Source organism: Phyllobates terribilis, unplaced genomic scaffold (genome assembly GCF_046119375.1).
Source record: "Phyllobates terribilis strain yellow unplaced genomic scaffold, ASM4611937v1 Scaffold_22__1_contigs__length_20350403, whole genome shotgun sequence".
Classification (NCBI taxonomy): Eukaryota; Metazoa; Chordata; class Amphibia; order Anura; family Dendrobatidae; genus Phyllobates; species Phyllobates terribilis.
Genome location: NW_027362782.1, coordinates 20220285 through 20232322, shown reverse-complemented (window position 1 = coordinate 20232322; position 12038 = coordinate 20220285).

The following is a 12038-nucleotide window of genomic DNA, read 5'->3' as shown; positions in this document are numbered from 1 at the left end:
TCAGCAGAATTCTGAGAACAATGGAAGAGTTCCGAAGCATTTGTAAACTTCAGCGGAATTCCGAGAACAATGGAAGAGTTCCAAAGCATTTTTAAATGTCAGCGGAATTCCGAGAACAATGGAAGAGTTCTGAAGCATTTTTAAACGTCAGCAGAATTTTGAAAACAATGGAAGATTTCCGAAGCATTTTTAAACGTCAGCGGAATTCTGAGAACAATGGAAGAGTTACGTAGCATTTTTAAACTTCAGCAGAATTCCGAGAACAATGGAAGAGTTCCGAAGCATTTTTAAACTTCAGCTGAATTCTGAGAACAATGGAAGAGTTCCGAAGCATTTTTAAACGTCAGCAGAATTCCGAGAACAATGGAAAAGTTCCGAAGCATTTTTAAACGTCAGCAGAATTTCGAGAACAATGGAAGAGTTCCGAAGCATTTTTAAACGTCAGCAGAATTCTGAGAACAATGGAAGAGTTCCGAAGCATCTTTAAACGTCAGCGGAATGCCGAGAACAATGCAAGATTTCCGAAGCATTTTTATATGTCAGCGGAATTCCGAGAACAATGGAAGAGTTTCGAAGCATTTTTAAACTTCAACGGAATTCCGAGAACAATGGATGAGTTCCGAAGCATTTTTAAACGTCAGTGGAATTCCGAGAACAATGAAAGAGTTGCGAAGCATTATTAAACGTCAGCAGAATTCCGAGAACAATGGAAGAGTTCTGAAGCATTTTTAAAAGTCAGCGGAATTCCGAGAACAATGGAAGAGTTGTGAAGCATTTTTAAACGTCAGCGGAATTCCGAGAACAATGGAAGAGTTGTGAAGCATTTTTAAACGTCAGCGGAATTCCGAGAACAATGGAAGAGTTCCGAAGCATTTTTAAACGTCAGCAGAATTCTGAGAACAATGGAATAGTTCTGAAGCATTTTTAAACGTCAGCGGAATTCTGAGAACAATGGAAGAGTTACGTAGCATTTTTAAACTTCAGCAGAATTCCGAGAACAATGGAAGAGTTCCGAAGCATTTTTAAACGTCAGCGGAATTTTGAAAACAATGGAAGATTTCCGAAGCATTTTTAAACGTCAGCGGAATTCTGAGAACAATGGAAGAGTTACGTAGCATTTTTAAACTTCAGCAGAATTCCGAGAACAATGGAAGAGTTCCGAAGCATTTTTAAACTTCAGCTGAATTCTGAGAACAATGGAAGAGTTCCGAAGCATTTTTAAACGTCAGCAGAATTCCGAGAACAATGTAAGAGTTCTGAAGCATTTTTAAACTTCAGCAGAATTCCGAGAGCAATGGAAGAGTTCCGAAGCATTTTTAAACGTCAGCGGAATGCCGAGAACAATGCAAGATTTACGAAGCATTTTTATATGTCAGCGGAATTCCGAGAACAATGGAAGAGTTCCGAAGCATTTTTAAACTTCAGCAGAATTCCGAGAATAATGAAAGAGTTCCAAAGCATTTTTAAACGTCAGCGGAATTTTGAAAACAATGGAAGATTTCCGAAGCATTTTTAAACGTCAGCGGAATTCTGAGAACAATGGAAGAGTTCCGAAGCATTTTTAAACGTCAGCGGAATGCCGAGAACAATGCAAGATTTCCAAAGCATTTTTATATGTCAGCGGAATTCCGAGAACATTGGAAGAGTACCGAAGCATTTTTAAACTTCAGCAGAATTCCGAGAACAATGTAAGAGTTCTGAAGCATTTTTAAACTTCAGCAGAATTCCGAGAGCAATGGAAGAGTTCCAAAGCATTTTAAAAGTTCAGCAGAATTCCGAGAACAATTGAAGAGTTCCGAAGCATTTTTAAACGTCAGCGGAATGCCGAGAACAATGCAAGATTTCCAAAGCATTTTTATATGTCAGCGGAATTCCGAGAACAATGGAAGAGTACCGAAGCATTTTTAAATGTCAGCGGAATTCCGAGAACAATGGAAGAGTTCTGAAGCATTTTTAAACGTCAGCGGAATTCTGAGAACAATGGAAGAGTTCCGAAACATTTTTAAACTTCAGCAGAATTCCGAGAATAATGGAAGAGTTCTGAAGCATTTTTAAACTTCAGCAGAATTCCGAGAGCAATGGAAGAGTTCCAAAGCATTTTAAAAGTTCAGCAGAAATCCGAGAACAATTGAAGAGTTCCGAAGCATTTTTAAACGTCAGCGAAATTCTGAGAACAATTGAAGAGTTCCGAAGGATTTTTAAACATCAGCGGAATGCCGAGAACAATGCAAGATTTCCGAAGCATTTTTATATGTCAGCGGAATTCCGAGAACAATGGAAGAGTACCGAAGCATTTTAAAACGTCAGCGGAATTCCGAGAACAATGGAAGAGTTCTGAAGCATTTTTAAACGTCAGCGGAATTTTGAAAACAATGAAAGATTTCCGAAGCATTTTTAAACGTCAGCGAAATTCTGAGAACAATGGAAGAGTTCCGAAGCATTTTTAAACTACAGCAGAATTCCGAGAACAATGGAAGAGTTCTGAAGCATTTTCAAACTTCAGCAGAATTCCGAGAGCAATGGAAGAGTTCCAAAGCATTTTAAAAGTTCGGCAGAATTCCGAGAACAATTGAAGAGTTCCGAAGCATTTTTAAACGTCAGCGGAATGCCGAGAACAATGCAAGATTTCCGAAGCATTTTTATATGTCAGCGGAATTCCGAGAGCAAAGGAAGAGTACCGAAGCATTTTTAAACGTCAGCGGAATTCAGAGAACAATGGAAGAGTTCCAAAGCATTTTTAAACTTCAGCAGAATTCCGAAAACAATGGAAGAGTTCCGAAGCATTTTTAAACTTCAGCAGAATTCCGAGAGCAATGGAAGAGTTCCAAAGCATTTTAAAAGTTCAGCAGAATTCCGAGAACAATTGAAGAGTTCCGAAGCATTTTTAAACGTCAGCGGAATGCCGAGAACAATGCAAGATTTCCAAAGCATTTTTATATGTCAGCGGAATTCCGAGAACAATGGAAGAGTACCGAAGCATTTTTAAATGTCAGCGGAATTCCGAGAACAATGGAAGAGTTCTGAAGCATTTTTAAACGTCAGCGGAATTCTGAGAACAATGGAAGAGTTCTGAAGCATTTTTAAACGTCAGTGGAATTTTGAAAACAATGAAAGATTTCCGAAGCATTTTTAAACGTCAGCGAAATTCTGAGAACAATGGAAGAGTTCCGAAGCATTTTTAAACGTCAGCGGAATGCCGAGAACAATGCAAGATTTCCGAAGCATTTTTATATGTCAGCGGAATTCCGAGAACAATGGAAGAGTACCGAAGCATTTTAAAACGTCAGCGGAATTCCGAGAACAATGGAAGAGTTCTGAAGCATTTTTAAACGTCAGCGGAATTTTGAAAACAATGAAAGATTTCCGAAGCATTTTTAAACGTCAGCGAAATTCTGAGAACAATGGAAGAGTTCCGAAGCATTTTTAAACTACAGCAGAATTCCGAGAACAATGGAAGAGTTCTGAAGCATTTTCAAACTTCAGCAGAATTCCGAGAGCAATGGAAGAGTTCCAAAGCATTTTAAAAGTTCAGCAGAATTCCGAGAACTATTGAAGAGTTCCGAAGCATTTTTATACATCAGCGGAATGCCGAGAACAATGCAAGATTTCCGAAGCATTTTTATATGTCAGCGGAATTCCGAGAACAATGGAAGAGTACCGAAGCATTTTAAAACGTCAGCGGAATTCCGAGAACAATGGAAGAGTTCTGAAGCATTTTTAAACGTCAGCGGAATTTTGAAAACAATGAAAGATTTCCGAAGCATTTTTAAACGTCAGCGAAATTCTGAGAACAATGGAAGAGTTCCGAAGCATTTTTAAACTACAGCAGAATTCCGAGAACAATGGAAGAGTTCTGAAGCATTTTCAAACTTCAGCAGAATTCCGAGAGCAATGGAAGAGTTCCAAAGCATTTTAAAAGTTCAGCAGAATTCCGAGAACTATTGAAGAGTTCCGAAGCATTTTTATACATCAGCGGAATGCCGAGAACAATGCAAGATTTCCAAAGCATTTTTATATGTCAGCGGAATTCCGAGAACAATGGAAGAGTTCCGAAGCATTTTTAAGCGTCAGCGGAATTTTGAAAACAATGGAAGATTTCCGAAGCATTTTTAAACGTTAGCGGAATTCTGAGAACAATGGAAGAGTTCCGAAGCATTTTTAAACTTCAGCAGAATTCCGAGAACAATGGAAGATTTTCGAAGCATTTTTAAACTTCAACGGAATTCCGAGAACAATGGAAGAGTTCCGAAGCATTTTTAAACTTCAGCAGAATTCCGAGAACATTTGAAGAGTTCCGAAGCATTTTTAAACTTCAGCAGAATTCCGAGAACAATGGAAGAGTTCCGAAGCATTTTTAAACTTCAGCAGAATTCCGAGAGCAATGGAAGAGTTCCAAAGCATTTTAAAAGTTCAGCAGAATTCCGAGAACAATTGAAGAGTTCCGAAGCATTTTTAAACGTCAGCGGAATGCCGAGAACAATGCAAGATTTCCGAAGCATTTTTATATGTCAGCGGAATTTTGAAAACAATGGAAGATTTCCGAAGCATTTTTAAACGTCAGCGGAATTCTGAGAACAATGGAAGAGTTCCGAAACATTTTAAAACTTCAGCAGAATTCCCAGAAGAATGGAAGAGTTCCGAAGCATTTTTAATCTTCAGCAGAATTCCGAGAGCAATGGAAGAGTTCCAAAGCATTTTAAAAGTTCAGCAGAATTCCGAGAACAATTGAAGAGTTCCGAAGCATTTTTAAACTTCAGCGGAATACTGAGAACAATGGAATAGTTCCAAAGCATTTTTAAACGTCAGCGGAATTCCGAGAACAATGGAAGAGTTCTGAAGCATTTTTAAACGTCAGCGGAATTTTGAAAACAGTGGAAGATTTCCGAAGTATTTTTAAACGTCAGAGGAATTCTGAGAACAATGGAAGAGTTCCGAAGCATTTTTAAACTTCAGTAAAATTCCGAGAACAATGTAAGAGTTCTGAAGCATTTTTAAACTTCAGCAGAATTCCGAGAGCAATGGAAGAGTTCCAAAGCATTTTAAAAGTTCAGCAGAATTCCGAGAACAATTGAAGAGTTCCGAAGCATTATTAAACGTCAGCGGAATTCCGAGAACAATGGAAGAGTTCCGAAGCATTTTTAAACTTCAGCAGAATTCCGAGAACAATGGAAGAGTTTCGAAGCATTTTTAAACTTCAACGGAATTCCGAGAACAATGGAAGAGTTGTGAATCATTATTAAACGTCAGCGGAATTCCGAGAACAATGGAAGAGTTCCGAAGCATTTTTAAACTTCAGCAGAATTCCGAGAACAATGGAAGAGTTTCGAAGCATTTTTAAACTTCAACGGAATTCCGAGAACAATGGAAGAGTTCCGAAGCATTTTTAAACGTCAGTGGAATTCCGAGAACAATGAAAGAGTTCCAATGCATTTTAAAACTTCAGCAGAATTCCAAGAACAATTGAAGTGTTCTGAAGCATTTTTAAACGTCAGCGGAATTGCGAGAACAATGGAAGAGTTCCGAAGCATTTTTAAACATCAGCAGAATCCCGAGAACAATGGAAGAGTTCCGAAGCATTTTTAAACGTCAGCAGAATTCTGAGAACAATGGAAGAGTTCCGAAGCATTTGTAAACTTCAGCGGAATTCCGAGAACAATGGAAGAGTTCCAAAGCATTTTTAAATGTCAGCGGAATTCCGAGAACAATGGAAGAGTTCTGAAGCATTTTTAAACGTCAGCGGAATTTTGAAAACAATGGAAGATTTCCGAAGCATTTTTAAACGTCAGCGGAATTCTGAGAACAATGGAAGAGTTACGTAGCATTTTTAAACTTCAGCAGAATTCCAAGAACAATGGAAGAGTTCCGAAGCATTTTTAAACTTCAGCTGAATTCTGAGAACAATGGAAGAGTTCCGAAGCATTTTTAAACGTCAGCAGAATTCCGAGAACAATGGAAAAGTTCCGAAGCATTTTTAAACGTCAGCAGAATTTCGAGAACAATGGAAGAGTTCCGAAGCATTTTTAAACGTCAGCAGAATTCTGAGAACAATGGAAGAGTTCCGAAGCATTTTTAAACGTCAGCGGAATGCCGAGAACAATGCAAGATTTCCGAAGCATTTTTATATGTCAGCGGAATTCCGAGAACAATGGAAGAGTTTCGAAGCATTTTTAAACTTCAACGGAATTCCGAGAACAATGGATGAGTTCCGAAGCATTTTTAAACGTCAGTGGAATTCCGAGAACAATGAAAGAGTTGCGAAGCATTATTAAACGTCAGCAGAATTCCGAGAACAATGGAAGAGTTCTGAAGCATTTTTAAAAGTCAGCGGAATTCCGAGAACAATGGAAGAGTTGTGAAGCATTTTTAAACGTCAGCGGAATTCCGAGAACAATGGAAGAGTTGTGAAGCATTTTTAAACGTCAGCGGAATTCCGAGAACAATGGAAGAGTTCCGAAGCATTTTTAAACGTCAGCAGAATTCTGAGAACAATGGAATAGTTCTGAAGCATTTTTAAACGTCAGAGGAATTCTGAGAACAATGGAAGAGTTACGTAGCATTTTTAAACTTCAGCAGAATTCCGAGAACAATGGAAGAGTTCCGAAGCATTTTTAAACGTCAGCGGAATTTTGAAAACAATGGAAGATTTCCGAAGCATTTTTAAACGTCAGCGGAATTCTGAGAACAATGGAAGAGTTACGTAGCATTTTTAAACTTCAGCAGAATTCCGAGAACAATGGAAGAGTTCCGAAGCATTTTTAAACTTCAGCTGAATTCTGAGAACAATGGAAGAGTTCCGAAGCATTTTTAAACGTCAGCAGAATTCCGAGAACAATGTAAGAGTTCTGAAGCATTTTTAAACTTCAGCAGAATTCCGAGAGCAATGGAAGAGTTCCGAAGCATTTTTAAACGTCAGCGGAATGCCGAGAACAATGCAAGATTTACGAAGCATTTTTATATGTCAGCGGAATTCCGAGAACAATGGAAGAGTTCCGAAGCATTTTTAAACTTCAGCAGAATTCCGAGAATAATGAAAGAGTTCCAAAGCATTTTTAAACGTCAGCGGAATTTTGAAAACAATGGAAGATTTCCGAAGCATTTTTAAACGTCAGCGGAATTCTGAGAACAATGGAAGAGTTCCGAAGCATTTTTAAACGTCAGCGGAATGCCGAGAACAATGCAAGATTTCCAAAGCATTTTTATATGTCAGCGGAATTCCGAGAACATTGGAAGAGTACCGAAGCATTTTTAAACTTCAGCAGAATTCCGAGAACAATGTAAGAGTTCTGAAGCATTTTTAAACTTCAGCAGAATTCCGAGAGCAATGGAAGAGTTCCAAAGCATTTTAAAAGTTCAGCAGAATTCCGAGAACAATTGAAGAGTTCCGAAGCATTTTTAAACGTCAGCGGAATGCCGAGAACAATGCAAGATTTCCAAAGCATTTTTATATGTCAGCGGAATTCCGAGAACAATGGAAGAGTACCGAAGCATTTTTAAATGTCAGCGGAATTCCGAGAACAATGGAAGAGTTCTGAAGCATTTTTAAACGTCAGCGGAATTCTGAGAACAATGGAAGAGTTCCGAAGCATTTTTAAACTTCAGCAGAATTCCGAGAATAATGGAAGAGTTCTGAAGCATTTTTAAACTTCAGCAGAATTCCGAGAGCAATGGAAGAGTTCCAAAGCATTTTAAAAGTTCAGCAGAAATCCGAGAACAATTGAAGAGTTCCGAAGCATTTTTAAACGTCAGCGAAATTCTGAGAACAATTGAAGAGTTCCGAAGGATTTTTAAACATCAGCGGAATGCCGAGAACAATGCAAGATTTCCGAAGCATTTTTATATGTCAGCGGAATTCCGAGAACAATGGAAGAGTACCGAAGCATTTTAAAACGTTAGCGGAATTCCGAGAACAATGGAAGAGTTCTGAAGCATTTTTAAACGTCAGCGGAATTTTGAAAACAATGAAAGATTTCCGAAGCATTTTTAAACGTCAGCGAAATTCTGAGAACAATGGAAGAGTTCCGAAGCATTTTTAAACTACAGCAGAATTCCGAGAACAATGGAAGAGTTCTGAAGCATTTTCAAACTTCAGCAGAATTCCGAGAGCAATGGAAGAGTTCCAAAGCATTTTAAAAGTTCGGCAGAATTCCGAGAACAATTGAAGAGTTCCGAAGCATTTTTAAACGTCAGCGGAATGCCGAGAACAATGCAAGATTTCCGAAGCATTTTTATATGTCAGCGGAATTCCGAGAGCAAAGGAAGAGTACCGAAGCATTTTTAAACGTCAGCGGAATTCAGAGAACAATGGAAGAGTTCCAAAGCATTTTTAAACGTCAGCAGAATTCCGAGAACAATGGAAAAGTTCCGAAGCATTTTTAAACGTCAGCAGAATTTCGAGAACAATGGAAGAGTTCCGAAGCATTTTTAAACGTCAGCAGAATTCTGAGAACAATGGAAGAGTTCCGAAGCATTTTTAAACGTCAGCGGAATGCCGAGAACAATGCAAGATTTCCGAAGCATTTTTATATGTCAGCGGAATTCCGAGAACAATGGAAGAGTTTCGAAGCATTTTTAAACTTCAACGGAATTCCGAGAACAATGGATGAGTTCCGAAGCATTTTTAAACGTCAGTGGAATTCCGAGAACAATGAAAGAGTTGCGAAGCATTATTAAACGTCAGCAGAATTCCGAGAACAATGGAAGAGTTCTGAAGCATTTTTAAAAGTCAGCGGAATTCCGAGAACAATGGAAGAGTTGTGAAGCATTTTTAAACGTCAGCGGAATTCCGAGAACAATGGAAGAGTTGTGAAGCATTTTTAAACGTCAGCGGAATTCCGAGAACAATGGAAGAGTTCCGAAGCATTTTTAAACGTCAGCAGAATTCTGAGAACAATGGAATAGTTCTGAAGCATTTTTAAACGTCAGCGGAATTCTGAGAACAATGGAAGAGTTACGTAGCATTTTTAAACTTCAGCAGAATTCCGAGAACAATGGAAGAGTTCCGAAGCATTTTTAAACGTCAGCGGAATTTTGAAAACAATGGAAGATTTCCGAAGCATTTTTAAACGTCAGCGGAATTCTGAGAACAATGGAAGAGTTACGTAGCATTTTTAAACTTCAGCAGAATTCCGAGAACAATGGAAGAGTTCCGAAGCATTTTTAAACTTCAGCTGAATTCTGAGAACAATGGAAGAGTTCCGAAGCATTTTTAAACGTCAGCAGAATTCCGAGAACAATGTAAGAGTTCTGAAGCATTTTTAAACTTCAGCAGAATTCCGAGAGCAATGGAAGAGTTCCGAAGCATTTTTAAACGTCAGCGGAATGCCGAGAACAATGCAAGATTTACGAAGCATTTTTATATGTCAGCGGAATTCCGAGAACAATGGAAGAGTTCCGAAGCATTTTTAAACTTCAGCAGAATTCCGAGAATAATGAAAGAGTTCCAAAGCATTTTTAAACGTCAGCGGAATTTTGAAAACAATGGAAGATTTCCGAAGCATTTTTAAACGTCAGCGGAATTCTGAGAACAATGGAAGAGTTCCGAAGCATTTTTAAACGTCAGCGGAATGCCGAGAACAATGCAAGATTTCCAAAGCATTTTTATATGTCAGCGGAATTCCGAGAACATTGGAAGAGTACCGAAGCATTTTTAAACTTCAGCAGAATTCCGAGAACAATGTAAGAGTTCTGAAGCATTTTTAAACTTCAGCAGAATTCCGAGAGCAATGGAAGAGTTCCAAAGCATTTTAAAAGTTCAGCAGAATTCCGAGAACAATTGAAGAGTTCCGAAGCATTTTTAAACGTCAGCGGAATGCCGAGAACAATGCAAGATTTCCAAAGCATTTTTATATGTCAGCGGAATTCCGAGAACAATGGAAGAGTACCGAAGCATTTTTAAATGTCAGCGGAATTCCGAGAACAATGGAAGAGTTCTGAAGCATTTTTAAACGTCAGCGGAATTCTGAGAACAATGGAAGAGTTCCGAAACATTTTTAAACTTCAGCAGAATTCCGAGAATAATGGAAGAGTTCTGAAGCATTTTTAAACTTCAGCAGAATTCCGAGAGCAATGGAAGAGTTCCAAAGCATTTTAAAAGTTCAGCAGAAATCCGAGAACAATTGAAGAGTTCCGAAGCATTTTTAAACGTCAGCGAAATTCTGAGAACAATTGAAGAGTTCCGAAGGATTTTTAAACATCAGCGGAATGCCGAGAACAATGCAAGATTTCCGAAGCATTTTTATATGTCAGCGGAATTCCGAGAACAATGGAAGAGTACCGAAGCATTTTAAAACGTCAGCGGAATTCCGAGAACAATGGAAGAGTTCTGAAGCATTTTTAAACGTCAGCGGAATTTTGAAAACAATGAAAGATTTCCGAAGCATTTTTAAACGTCAGCGAAATTCTGAGAACAATGGAAGAGTTCCGAAGCATTTTTAAACTACAGCAGAATTCCGAGAACAATGGAAGAGTTCTGAAGCATTTTCAAACTTCAGCAGAATTCCGAGAGCAATGGAAGAGTTCCAAAGCATTTTAAAAGTTCGGCAGAATTCCGAGAACAATTGAAGAGTTCCGAAGCATTTTTAAACGTCAGCGGAATGCCGAGAACAATGCAAGATTTCCGAAGCATTTTTATATGTCAGCGGAATTCCGAGAGCAAAGGAAGAGTACCGAAGCATTTTTAAACGTCAGCGGAATTCAGAGAACAATGGAAGAGTTCCAAAGCATTTTTAAACTTCAGCAGAATTCCGAAAACAATGGAAGAGTTCCGAAGCATTTTTAAACTTCAGCAGAATTCCGAGAGCAATGGAAGAGTTCCAAAGCATTTTAAAAGTTCAGCAGAATTCCGAGAACAATTGAAGAGTTCCGAAGCATTTTTAAACGTCAGCGGAATGCCGAGAACAATGCAAGATTTCCAAAGCATTTTTATATGTCAGCGGAATTCCGAGAACAATGGAAGAGTACCGAAGCATTTTTAAATGTCAGCGGAATTCCGAGAACAATGGAAGAGTTCTGAAGCATTTTTAAACGTCAGCGGAATTCTGAGAACAATGGAAGAGTTCTGAAGCATTTTTAAACGTCAGTGGAATTTTGAAAACAATGAAAGATTTCCGAAGCATTTTTAAACGTCAGCGAAATTCTGAGAACAATGGAAGAGTTCCGAAGCATTTTTAAACGTCAGCGGAATGCCGAGAACAATGCAAGATTTCCGAAGCATTTTTATATGTCAGCGGAATTCCGAGAACAATGGAAGAGTACCGAAGCATTTTAAAACGTCAGCGGAATTCCGAGAACAATGGAAGAGTTCTGAAGCATTTTTAAACGTCAGCGGAATTTTGAAAACAATGAAAGATTTCCGAAGCATTTTTAAACGTCAGCGAAATTCTGAGAACAATGGAAGAGTTCCGAAGCATTTTTAAACTACAGCAGAATTCCGAGAACAATGGAAGAGTTCTGAAGCATTTTCAAACTTCAGCAGAATTCCGAGAGCAATGGAAGAGTTCCAAAGCATTTTAAAAGTTCAGCAGAATTCCGAGAACTATTGAAGAGTTCCGAAGCATTTTTATACATCAGCGGAATGCCGAGAACAATGCAAGATTTCCGAAGCATTTTTATATGTCAGCGGAATTCCGAGAACAATGGAAGAGTACCGAAGCATTTTAAAACGTCAGCGGAATTCCGAGAACAATGGAAGAGTTCTGAAGCATTTTTAAACGTCAGCGGAATTTTGAAAACAATGAAAGATTTCCGAAGCATTTTTAAACGTCAGCGAAATTCTGAGAACAATGGAAGAGTTCCGAAGCATTTTTAAACTACAGCAGAATTCCGAGAACAATGGAAGAGTTCTGAAGCATTTTCAAACTTCAGCAGAATTCCGAGAGCAATGGAAGAGTTCCAAAGCATTTTAAAAGTTCAGCAGAATTCCGAGAACTATTGAAGAGTTCCGAAGCATTTTTATACATCAGCGGAATGCCGAGAACAATGCAAGATTTCCAAAGCATTTTTATATGTCAGCGGAATTCCGAGAACAATGGAAGAGTTCC